Source organism: Crocuta crocuta, unplaced genomic scaffold (assembly GCF_008692635.1).
Source record: "Crocuta crocuta isolate KB4526 unplaced genomic scaffold, BGI_CrCroc_1.0 scaffold878, whole genome shotgun sequence".
Taxonomy (NCBI): Eukaryota; Metazoa; Chordata; class Mammalia; order Carnivora; family Hyaenidae; genus Crocuta; species Crocuta crocuta.
This window is the reverse complement of record NW_027532020.1, coordinates 996,478-1,009,293: the sequence shown is the minus strand read 5'-3', so window position 1 is coordinate 1,009,293 and position 12,816 is coordinate 996,478.

The following is a 12,816-nucleotide window of genomic DNA, read 5'->3' as shown; positions in this document are numbered from 1 at the left end:
GTGTGAAGCTCTGGATGATTCTCTGGCTGCCTATAACCTCACACGTTTGAGGCTGAAGAACAGAAGTTTTAGTGATTAGGGAATATTTGATTCGACATCAGAGTCCCTGAAGTGTAGTGGAAGTAGTCATGAGTAGAGACAGGGATGGGTGGCCTGGGTGAGACAATTCTTTCTAAAAGTGTTTGCTGGGCAAAGTTTCCTATATAACCTACTTTTTCTGTTTTGTTTTGTTTTGTTTTTGTTTTGTATATTTGTTTAATGATGAAGGGAGTTTGGAGGAGGTTGTGCCACCAAATATGCAAACTAATATTATTATAGAATTTACTAAATTAGATTGTCCCTTCCCTCTGTGAATCTTTGCAGTGTGCTTTAAATTATAATAGAACATTTCAGACAATTATAGGATAGTTGCCTTACAGGAAATGTGAGGTTTTCCTATCCATTATATTTCTATATACGATAAGAATGACTTAAAAATTTTTTTTTCTTTAGTATGACCTCTTTTATTTTACAAATGAGCAAAGGGGACTCCAGTGATTTAATGGCTATTCAGCAAGCCTATGCATAGCTTTGTGTAACAGCTAGGTTTCCGGGCTCCATGCCCCATAATATCTCCAAATATAGAATATAGAATTAATTAAGAATGGCTTTAAACATACAAATTTGTATATGTTTACGAGGTAGGCTCTTCTAAGTAGAGATCAGGTATGCAATTTCATAATTCATGGAGAACAATTTTGTTTAGACATGTTATCTTCCCTGTTAAATGTATAATTAGGATCTTTGTTAACAAATCAAAACACCTTGCCCATTTAGAAATGCAACCCAAGGCTCTTACCATAATTCTGAGAATGTGGTACATAGCACATTGATAAATGAACAAGGTTGGACTTCAGCTAATGTTGAATGAAAGGTATTCAACTTGAGAAAAAAGAAATAGAGACTAAAGGCAATAATGGGCTTGCTATGTTATAGAGTTGAAGAAAATGCTCTAGAGATGTTAGACTGCAAAAATAGACCAGAATAAAACTATAATTGCAGTTACCAGGAAAAAATATGAAGGCTAGAAATCGCCTCCTATGTTAAAAGATGGAATAACAGTCTATGGAATGTCAAGGAGTACAGGCTCTGGTGACAGACTGCTATTTCAGTCTATAGGATTAAGTAGCTTAGTTACCTCCTCTGTAAAATAGTCGTCGTCATCATCATCATCATCATAGTAATAATAATAACAATAACAATAATAATAATATCTGTCCTAGAGGGTTGTTGGGTGGATTGAAAGAAGTAGCTCAGGTGAAGTTGCCTGGATCATGGTAAGCATTTAATACTTAGGGCCATTATTACCATTATTTGGGAGCATAATAAACCATTCACTAAAAACACCTTGATTAGACTTGTATGTTCTTTTCAGGTTACTGACTTTTGAAAGCTTTACAGATGCCTAAGACAGGATTTTTAGGCTGGAGTGATAGACGCTTGTGGCCTAATACAGTATTGGATCACCTATTGATCTCTCGATCTGATACTAATGATCTTTCTCATTTCCCTTTCTGTGCTGTTCCTTGCTCTAGTGACTTCTCTGAACCCAGCTGCTGTATTAGTGGCATAGCCAGGACTGTAAGACCCAGCTGAGCCCATTTACGCCCTTTTCTATCAAGCCTTGAAAATGATAAGGATGGCCTGCTTCTGATATCCGAGGATAACACTGTCCTGAAGGGGAGACCTAATGTTCTGGGTAACCAAGCCAGGATTCATAATTCACAACTCAGCTAAAAGATAAATTTGCTAAAGATAAATACATAGTTGACCATGTACATTAAAATTAAAAAAAAAACCCTATTCAGATATGAACTTTAGAAGAATGACTCAATAATCTAGATTGATTGAAATTTTGATTTCAAGATCAGGATGAGACAGTAATATGATTTGGTGCCTGCTACATACTACAGTTGACTATTGTCATGCATGCAAGAGTTGACCTGAATTTCTTCAGTCCCTAGATCTAAGATGGCAGTCACTAACATAGGAAGACTAAAGAGCTATGTAGTTTCAGTCATTAGGGAATTGGCTGACTGCTAAATACTGCCCATGAAGTGCATGAGCTGTAATTTGAGTCACATATTTTATCTTCAAGATTTCTTTTAATCAAAGCAGCTGGTAAATTACCTAAGCATATCCTCATTATAGTATGCATGTTATGGACCTGCTGTTTTCCTTGTAAAAAGTCTGAAGAAGTACCATTCAATTAGAAATGCTTAGATTTTCTGGTTTGCCATTCAGGATAAGGGAGGGTAGAGTCCCACGACAATCTCTAAAGGTCAGCTCATGTCTGAAAGATTGTTCTTCAGGTTTGGTGCGATAGCTTAAAATGATTGTTGATGAACATTTGTAGTCAGGAAAGAGCAATCAGAATGTGGTGAGGCTAGGGATTCATCCTAAGAAAAGAGGTTGCGGAACTGAGAAGTAATATGTACTTTTTAAAAAGGAGGTTTGGAGGAAATGTGATTGCCTTTTTTATTACTTGAATGTGCGTCATAGATAGAGTCATTTGACTTATTCTGTACTGCTCCAAGGGATTGAACCTGGACAAATAGGTGTAAGTATCATTTATACAGATTCAGTTGAAGGAAGAACTTCTTAAGTTGGAGATGTCCAAAATAATATAGGTTGGTTAGAGACAAAATGAGCATCCTTTTTTCAGAATTGCTTAAGTAGAGACTGCCTAACTACAGATACTGAAAGATTGTCAAGTGTCATAGATAAGTACAGGAAATCTGCCACTAGAAAGTCTAGATGCTATTCCTGGCTCTGTCTGCCACTTACTATCTGGGAGATCATGGAGAAGTCCCTCTAGGACTCTGTCTCAGCACCTCCCGCATATATCCTTAAAGATGTTCATGGATGTAAACAAATGCATAGTAACAACTCAGAGAATGTTAACATTTCTTGTGATTATTATCTAGGAATTCTGTAGAGAGATTTCTGTAAAGTGTAAAAAGGTTTGCTAGAGCTCTTTACCACTCTAAGACTATTACTACAATTACTTGCAATACAAAAACTCCATTAATTTTATGGATGGACCATGGAGCCTATAGAATACCATATATCCTCAAATAGGGTCAGGATGACATATTTCAGTTCATCACTATAAATACATCCCAAGTATGAATGGAAACATACAGATAAAGGAAAGGAGATGGCCATACATTTTATATAAGGCTGATATATTGATAGCTGTTCTGAAGAGACTACCTTAAATGTTAATTTTGGCAATTTATAATGCCCATTCCATCTATGAGTTACAGAGTAAATAAACAACATAAGGTGTTTTATGTTAATTCTTGAAAGCGGTTTTTTAAATTTCATGTGAGTAAACCAGGCATATTGTTAACAATATAATTTGGGCTAAATTAAGCTCCTAGTAAATTGTGAATGGTTTATTATCATTCGCTGGAATGCATTTACCCTGCTAATGCAGTACTGCTGGCTTTTTAAAAAATTATATGTTAAGAGTTTAACAGCCAAAGTTAAATGCTATTAATAAAATGGTATAACTAAAAGATCTCATTTGTAGTAGTCTATGGTTTTCTCCAACATTTTATTAGTAAAGTTGAAAAATGAGATGTGACAAAAAGAATACAAAACAAAAGCAATTATTGGACTCAATATAAATGATGGAAAACTTGAATTGTGTGCTTTCAGCTAAAGCAAAGCAGTATGTAATACAGTGCCTGGTCTGGCCCATTGCTTCACAGCAGCTGAATGAGTAGTGGTTGATCAAGAAATTCTATTGACAGCCTCATTCCCTTAAATTAGAATTCTTGTTCAAGCTATGTCTATATAGGTAAAACAAATTGATATTTGTTTGGTAAATTAAACCAAAAGAAAAGAATACAAATAGAACAATCCCTCTCTCCATTTTCTCCTATGTTGAAAGATTGGTCTCTAATAGTTTGATGGTTTCTATTATTTTTAATTTTATCTATGAAGAATCAGATAATGTGATCACAATAGAGTAGGAATGTGGGAGTGTTCAAATTTTTCCTATCATGAGTTGGGTGTTCTTGAGTAATGAGTGCATCCCTATTAAAAAATAATTGGGTTAAATCTAGAATCTTGTACTTATGTCTTAAAACAGCAGTATAATTACAGAGGGGAGATAAGACTTCATGAGAATAAATAGAACATGGGGATTTCATCAATTCAATTCAGGGTCACTCTGTTATGTGATTAAACTTCCAGGAACATGAACACTTTCCTACTGCTCTAGTACCTAGAGGAAAGGCCATGAATCTCAGCACTAGTCAAAGAATAGCTGGGAGTCTTGGGTCATATTGTGGAAAACACACTTTATAAAAGATGTAGACCAATGGAGATAGTTGACCAGAATGCAAAGGTAACCCAAACTATGTCAAATGAGTAATGAATGAAAAAACCTGACAATGGGGAGATGACCAGGGATCAGTGATAGCTATGTTCGAACACTTTAGGGGCTATCATTAAAGAGATGGAATTAACTAATTTTGTATGACTTCTCCAAGAATAGCCAGTAAGAAAGGCGTATGTGTGAAAACCATTACAAAGATTATAATTAAGAAAATGTGTTAATAGTACAATATGATATGCTTCTTTTCTAGTGATGACTTCCACTGTTTAGGGTTCTTTTCTTAATCCTTGGTCAGCAATTGAAAAGCATTTTGTAGAAGGTCTTAAAGCCTAAACTGAGTAGTTCAACAAGTTTATCTTGTGATTCTGTGAGTCTACAAGTTTTTAATTTAATTTACCTACTTTAATTTAATTACACCTACTTTTTTTTTAGTTTACTTATTTATTTTGAGAGAGAGATCTCGAGCAGGGGAGGGAGGGGCAGAGAGAGAGAGAGACAGAGAAAGAATCCCAATCAGGTTCTGTGCTGTCAGTACAGAGAACCTGATGCGGGGCTCAAACTTAGGAACTGTGAGATCATGACCTGAGCTGAAACAAAGAATTGGAAGCTTAACCAACTGAACCACCTAGGAGCCCCTAATTACACCTACCTTTTAAATTTAATCATTGTGGGGTGCCTGGGTGGCTTAGTCGGTTAAGCATCCAACTTTTGCTTAGGTCATGATCTCACGGTTTGTGGGTTCGAGCCCCGCGTCAGGTTCTGTGCTGACTGCCAGCTCAGAGCCTGGAGCCTATTTCGGAGTCTGTGACTCCCTCTCTCTCTGACCCTCCCCTGCTCACGCTGTCTCTCTCTCTCTTCTAGAAATAAATAAAATATTAAAAAAAAACCATTGATACTATTACTTTACATATTGAATATTAATTTATATTTATATACACATATTTAACTTTTCCATTTTCTTAATTCATTTTCATTTCCATGTTTCCATTTGGGATCATTTTTCTTCTACCTAAAAATTCCTTTTAGTACACTAATATTTATTTTATTTTATATTAATTTAATTTAATTTTATTTTATTTGGTTGTCAAATGATCCTTTGAAATGTTTTTCCTAATAGTTCTTAACTAGCTGGACATTCCACTGCACCACTGATGATGTCATCTATAATATCATAAGGGTGGCAGCCACCAACATTGCAGCCCATAGATTGGGCAGTACCCAGGGTTTCTGACTAAAGATCTGTGCCATGTCTGTCAGGCAGTCTTGACAGTCTGATCAAAAGTGATCTTTCCACTGTGCTTAATGTTTTTCTGCTTCTTTCTGTCTCTTGGCGGTTCCTTATGGTCTTTGATTATTAGGGCAGAGGTAGAAGGTAACACTTCAGTTTGAGCTCGTCTATTCTGAATGGTTAGTTTCACTGTCATCTCAGACCCTTCCAATCACTGGTTATCTTGGCAGTGTCATCACCAACCTGTTTTGGAGACAGACCCAAGGCCAGTCTTCTGGGCCAGGGCAGACATGGCACCCACTTTACCACTGTGCACCTCAGGTAGGAGACTTTGATATCCTTGGAGTTGAAATTAGGTGGTTGGTGGTGGATGAACCTGGATTCTGGATGACTAAAGACAGTTTGCATCTTTGGCTTCTCTGAGCCTAAAGCCAAAAAAAGTACCCTTTTTATTTCAGGTGTCCTAGTGATGAATTCTCTCAGTTTTTGTTTCTTGGATAATATATTTGTTTCAGTATGAATTTTAAAAAATTTTTAAAAATGTTTTATTTATTTATTTATGAGAGAGAGAGAGAGAGAAACAGCATGAGCAGGAGAGGGTCAGAGAGAGAGGGAAACACAGAATCTGAAACAGGCTTCAGGTTCTGAGCTAGGTGTCTGCACAGAGCCCAACGTGGGCCTTGAACCCACGAACCGCGAGATCATGACCTGAGCAAAAGTCGGACGCCCAACCGACTGAGGCACACAGGCGCCCCAATATGAATTTTGAAAGATGATTTTGCTGGACATAGAATTATAGGTTGGCAATAACTTCCTTTCTGCATTTTAAAAGCTGTTGCTTTCACTGCCTTTTTGCTTATATGATTTCCTTTGAGAAATTAGTTGCCAGACTTCTTGCTGCTCCTTTGAAAGTTAGAGAAGTCTTTTTTCTCTGACTGTCTCAAAGATTTTTTTTCTGAGTTTTAGTAGTTTGACTAAGATATGGCTAGAGGGCATTATGAAATCTGCTCATGCTCGGGGCGCCTGGGTGGCTTAGTGGGTTAAGCGTCCGGCTTTCGCTTAGGTCATGATCTCGTGGTTCGTGGGTTCGAGCCCCGCGTCGGGCTCTGTGCTGACTGCCAGCTCGGAGCCTGGAGCCTGTTTCAGTCTGTGACTCCCTCTCTCTCTGACCCTCCCCTGCTCATGCTCTCTCTCTCTCTCCTAGAAATAAATAAAAACATTAAAAAAATTTAACTAAAAGAAAAAGAAATCTGCTCATGCTCTACTGAGTTTCTTCAATTTGTGCATTGGAGTCTTTTTTTAAAAAAAATCAATTTTGGAAAATTGTGGGCAGTTATTTGTACATGTATCATTTTATTCCTGTGTTCTATAAGAATAGAACCTCTCCTAAGACTCTGATGACATAATTTACATTCTGATTTTTTAAAATTCTTTTTTGTCCAAGTGAATCTTTCAGTGCATTCTTTTTGTCTTCTGTTTCTCTCAGTATTAAACAGATCCCTTGAATTCTTACTTTCAGGTACTATGTTTTTCAGTTCTAGAATGTCTATTTGTATATTTAAAAAAGTAATTCTTTTTTGAAAATTTTCATCCTTTCATTTATTCCATTTATCTTTTCAACTATTTCTTGAACAAAGTAATCATTACGATTTGAAAGTTCTTTTCTGTTAACTTCTTTATCAGGATTATCTGTGGATCAGCTTGTGCTGGTTGTTTTTTCTCTTTATTATTGATCATATGATCCTCTTGTTCCATATGCTCAGCAGCTTTTTTTCCATGTTGGACACTATGAAATCTGTAGAGGCTCCAGATAATATTATTTCCCATCTTTTGCTAGGCAGGGAACCAGGAAGGGAGGCATTCTTCATCACTTTAATCTGGTGTGGAACTGTGTCAAATTGGGTTGCAGTTTGATAACACTCACTCTGTCTTTGTTATACCTAAATTCTAGGGTCTAGGCATGTTTTTGTCTTCTTCACCAGCTACCACAGAAATTTCTGTTCTGCTTTTCAGTGGCCTTCAGCTCAGCTCTTTAGTCTCAAGTCATGTGTGGTCTCATGATTTGACATGTTTAAGTGGGAAACTGGAAGTGTGTTTGAGATACCGGAAATCTCCAGTTTTGTCACTCTAGATCTTATTCAACCACCAAATCTTTCTTGGGTTCTTTGTGCCTCTGCAGTGGTCGTTAGTCAGGGGTAAATCTGGACTTTACACCTCTAGACTATGCCCAGAATTGGCAAATGCTACCAGGATAAAGGCAGCATCAGATCTTCAGCTCACCTCTGAAGGTTTAACTTTAATTTAGAGTTTACCTCTTTGATCTTAGAAATTTTGATTTTAGAAATTTTATTTTTCCTATTTGTTGTTTTCATATTTTGTGGTTTAATATCTTAATTCTTATACTTTACCTGGCTTTTCTAGTTGTCCTCATTGGAGCATTTATCTGTGACAAGTTATGGTATCATACATAGAAGCAGGAATTTGTATCCCTGTTCCCAAATAAGAATATAGGGACATCTTTCCTCCTCTGCCCCAGTATGCAAGATTATAAAATCAAGTCCAGATTTTTACTTATATCAGGCTGAACCTTGCAATCTTGCCTGTGCTACTTTTAGTATTATTCTTTCCACCTTTTTCATTTCATACTCCTTTTTTGGTGACCCCATAACATTCTAAATCTAGGACTCTAAAATCTTTTTCCCCCCAGAGATTTGTTCCCATATTTTGTTTTTAGAGGTGTACTAGGTTTCTTCTGTCTTATATCCCTTCCCATCAAAACTTGCTCAGTTTTCTGATTCTCCAGGATTCTTTCAGAATTGGCTAATTATTTGCATGAATTTATTACAACCAAGGAGCTTGTGACTTATAACCTGCTATATCCAACTGACACTTCTATTTTAATGGGATTTAGCCTTAGCAAAGTGCACATCATGTGGGGCTTTGTCATATTAGAACAGAAACAATGAGTGAGATATGTGGGCAAGTGTATTCTTCTAATCATTCATATAATATAGACATTGGAAAGTTTATGTTCTTTTATTCATTGATCTTTTTATTCAGTTCACTAACATTTATCAAGCCTCTATCATTTACAAGTCACCTTGAAGGTCACTACAGGAAGCATGTTCCCTTGCTGAGGGAAGGGAAGACAGATCCCTTCTCTTCAGAATATTATAATGTAGTATGAGAGATAAAACAAATACACAACTAATAATAGTACCAGGTATAATGGGATAAGGACTATAGAAGAAGAAAGAAAATGAAGTAGTGTGGGAGTAAACAGAAGAATCTTTTGTCATCTGATACATTAAATATTCCTTCATTTTTAAGGCAACTTTTCAGTTGAGTCTTGAAAGATGGATGGGATTTCTAATGCAGATATATATGGAGGTTTGGAAGGATATTCCAGATGAAGAGAAGATGATGCACAAATATACGGAATATAAGAAGTACATGAAGAACTTGGGTCACAGGATATTGCTTGCTTTACGGAGAGAGGAGGGATAGTGACCTTCCAGTGGCTTCTCCTGGAATAGTGAAGATTGAATCCTTGGGTCTCTGTAGTGATTAGCTTAATCTGAACTCTGTTGAATATTTATAGACAGTGTGCTATGAACTGGGTTGTATTAGTACTTGATATTTTGGAGCCCATTGTGGAGTGAGATACTATTAAGGTATTTTATTTTATTTACTACAAAGTAAGGAGAGAAAAGTACTAACAGAAGTGTGAATGAAGTGTTATGCCACCAAACAGATCTTCTTGCCCATGGAGTTGTCCTTCTATTTCCAGACCATAGAAATCATCATAAAAGTTTTCAACATTATATGTGTTTATAGCATCTGTATGATTTTATCAATGCTCTCAGCCAAAATTAATAATTTAGATTTAGATACTCAATTAGTGTATCTCAACTTTTATTGATTTGTCCATTATTTATTTACCCCTTTTCCCTCCATCCCTCAATCCCTCTCTTCCTTACTTCCTACCTTCTTTTCTCTCCTTCCACTAATATTTACTAAGTGAACCTATGGGCTAGATATTGCCATGGAGGCTGAGGGCTCAGTCATATATGAAATAGTTCCTGGTTTTTGATAGCATCAGCCTAGACTAAGCTGATCAGTACCTTATACTCAAAAGTGCAGCAAATACACAGGAATCAAAGCATTCATTCTTCTCAAGCACGTGAAGCAAGTGACACTTGATTCTAAGACCTGAGTAGTACCTACATAGTTTCTCTGAATGTGGATCCTTTGGGAGGGCTTCCCAAAATATCTATTAAACCTTAGTTTTGCTTTGAGGTTAGCCTCGTCCTGTATCTGTCAACAACAAGGAAAATTTTAAAAAGCAGAATCCTCAACCCTCTTATTTGGAGTGTAAGGTTTATTCCAAGGTATAGCCACATGATAATCCCTCATTATCATTATTATTCAGAAATAGTCTGAACTATTTTCATGTCCACTTACAACCCAGGTACATTTAAAAGCCAGGCTTCTTCACTGAAACTTTATTTGTAATAACCCAAACTAGAAACAATCCTAATATTCATCATATGTGAATAGAAACAAGAACTGTGGTATCTTCATACAATGGTGTACCACTCAGCAATAAAAAGAACACAGTGTATACATATAACAGTGTGGATAAATCTTAAAGTAATTATGCTGAATGAAAGAAATCATATAAGTAAGAATATATACTATATGATTTCATTTATATAAAACTCTAGAAAATGCAAACTTACCTATATAACAGACAGCAGACCTGTGCTGGTGGAGGGAGCTTGTGGGGAGGGTCTGGAGGGAAGGATTGTAAGAGATATCTTTTGGGGGTAATGGAGATGATCATAAGTGAGGTGATGTTTTCATTAGTATATGCATATGCCAAAACTTACCACATTGTATACTGTAAATATGTGCAGTTTATTGAATGTCAGTTATACCTCAGCAAAGCTGCCTTTATGTTAAAACACAAGTTCCTATTTGTAATTTGTTTGATCTCTGATTCCTCTAGGTGCCACAATGAGAGAACTTTCTCATTAATGATCTCTCCCCCAGTGGCTGGTTCAAGGTGGGTTTTCAGTAAACCCATGGTAGATGAAAAAAAGGTGGTAAGATACATTGCCAATGAACTCTGTTATTTTGGCTTTGCTTTGGTTCCCATATTAAATACCTGGTCAGTTTGTAGAGTTTGTTAGTCATTGGCCTATTATTTCCCTTGTTGTAAAGTCAACTATATATAAATGTTCTTGAGGTATGTTTTTATTTTGAAAGGCAACTCTATTCCCAACTTTAAATAAGCCCAAACTCAACTACCAATTTTAATGGGAATTTATGTTAGAAATGAAAGCCAGGAAAGGTTAGTAAACATCAAGAGACAGCTAAACATCTTGCATGTAATATTCAGAGATAAGTTAGCTTCTAAAGGAATCCCACAGTGCGTAATCCCATCTGGATAGGTGAATTAACGTCATAATGAAATGACTAACTTCTGCTTTGCCAAATGTTTATGACTACAAATGATGTCCATCACAGCACTGGGGAGACTTATTCAGCTTTCCTAGGTCTGTGATTATAGTCTCTGAACAGTGATACGAAGCAAAACTCGGTGGAAAGTCTCTGCACATCCCTTTCAATTGCTTCCAGTATCATCATTTTTAAATTCCAATTTTTTTTAAGGCTTAGAGGTTGTTAGTTATTCAGACATCCAGTCTACAGAAATTTCAACTCTGAGCCATTTGAAAAATTATGAGGGATTTAAACCTGGAGTCTGTCTTGGAAACTGGTCTATCATTTTCTTCCCAGTACCCACGATGGCAACACCGACATGCATTAAAATGGTAAAGATGCACATTACTACAATCCCATAAACAGCCTTCTATATAAATGTAAACACAGAGACCGAATTGCCTCAAAAGTCACAGCTCTTACTCTTTATCAATGTTTTATATTCTCCATACTTATTCATTTCACTGACTCCCCACTGCACCACTTTCTCTGCTTGCCAGCTTCCCTCACCTTAAAATAGTTGTTCGAGCAGCTGCGGATGATCTCGATGACAATTGCTTTTGTGATTTACTCAAAATCCTGACAATTTTTAGGTCTAGGAGAATAAAAAGCCTAAGATCTCTGGGGATATCACTGTTCAAGATCATATTTAATCTCCCTGTACTATCTTCCCTCAGTATTTCTGTTTCAGTACACTGCTCCTGCAGTTGTGAAAGACCCCTTCTGCTGTTCTTCCCCTCCTGACAGGTGTTATTTTGAAGCTCCATTCTTTTATTTCATTTGGTGCCCAAGAACGTCTCAAAATTTTCTTTGGCCGCATTCTGCTAAGAATAATAGATGCCCTCCATTTGCAGGGTATAATTTGTCCTCTTGCGTTCATGTTCTAAGTTAACATGAATCTGTCTGGTGAATATTTGAGGATTTAAAGAAAAATCAGTGGTCACTTATCTTGTCTTCTCTTGGATTGACAGCAAAAAACTGAGGAGATTAAGAAGGAGTAGTTTGGTCTACATTCCTTATACATATACAGGGACTTCTAATTCAGAGAGTTTGTCAGTATGGTCTATGACATCTTGACAAGAAAGAATTACCTTGTCTAACTTTAAAAAGTCACCACTTTTCAAATAAGTAGAGAAAATACGTTATTATGATTTGGTAAAAAGTCCACAAATATACATAGATGTCAGATATTTAACATTAGCCTGAAGGTTTAAAAATATGGGCCCAAACAGGTCAAGGGTGTATTCCTCATCTGCATGATAATAAGCATTCCTTGTATTTTCAAAGTGTTTGTATAGGCTCCTTTTCCTTAGGGAGCCTTTGTAAGTCTTTTACAAAGTGTTTGTATAGGCTCCTTTTCCTTAGGGAGCCTTTGTAAGTCTTTTACAAAGTGTTTGTATAGGCTCCTTTTCCTTAGGGAGCCTTTGTAAGTCTTTTAGAATGATTCTCAATTAACTCCTATCAAGATATAACGGACAGTGGGTAGAAATGCCCTAAAAAAGCTGGAGGAAATAATATATCTATAGTGTGTTCTAAGTGCTTACATGTTTCATTTTATTCCAGAAAGAAGCCTGTTGAGTCTGTACTTTGATGATTCTCATTTTACAGATGAGAATCTGAGAATACTGAAGCTTGGATAATTTGTAGAACTTTGCCAGGGATGCATGCCCCCAAACTGAAAAATTAGGCTGAC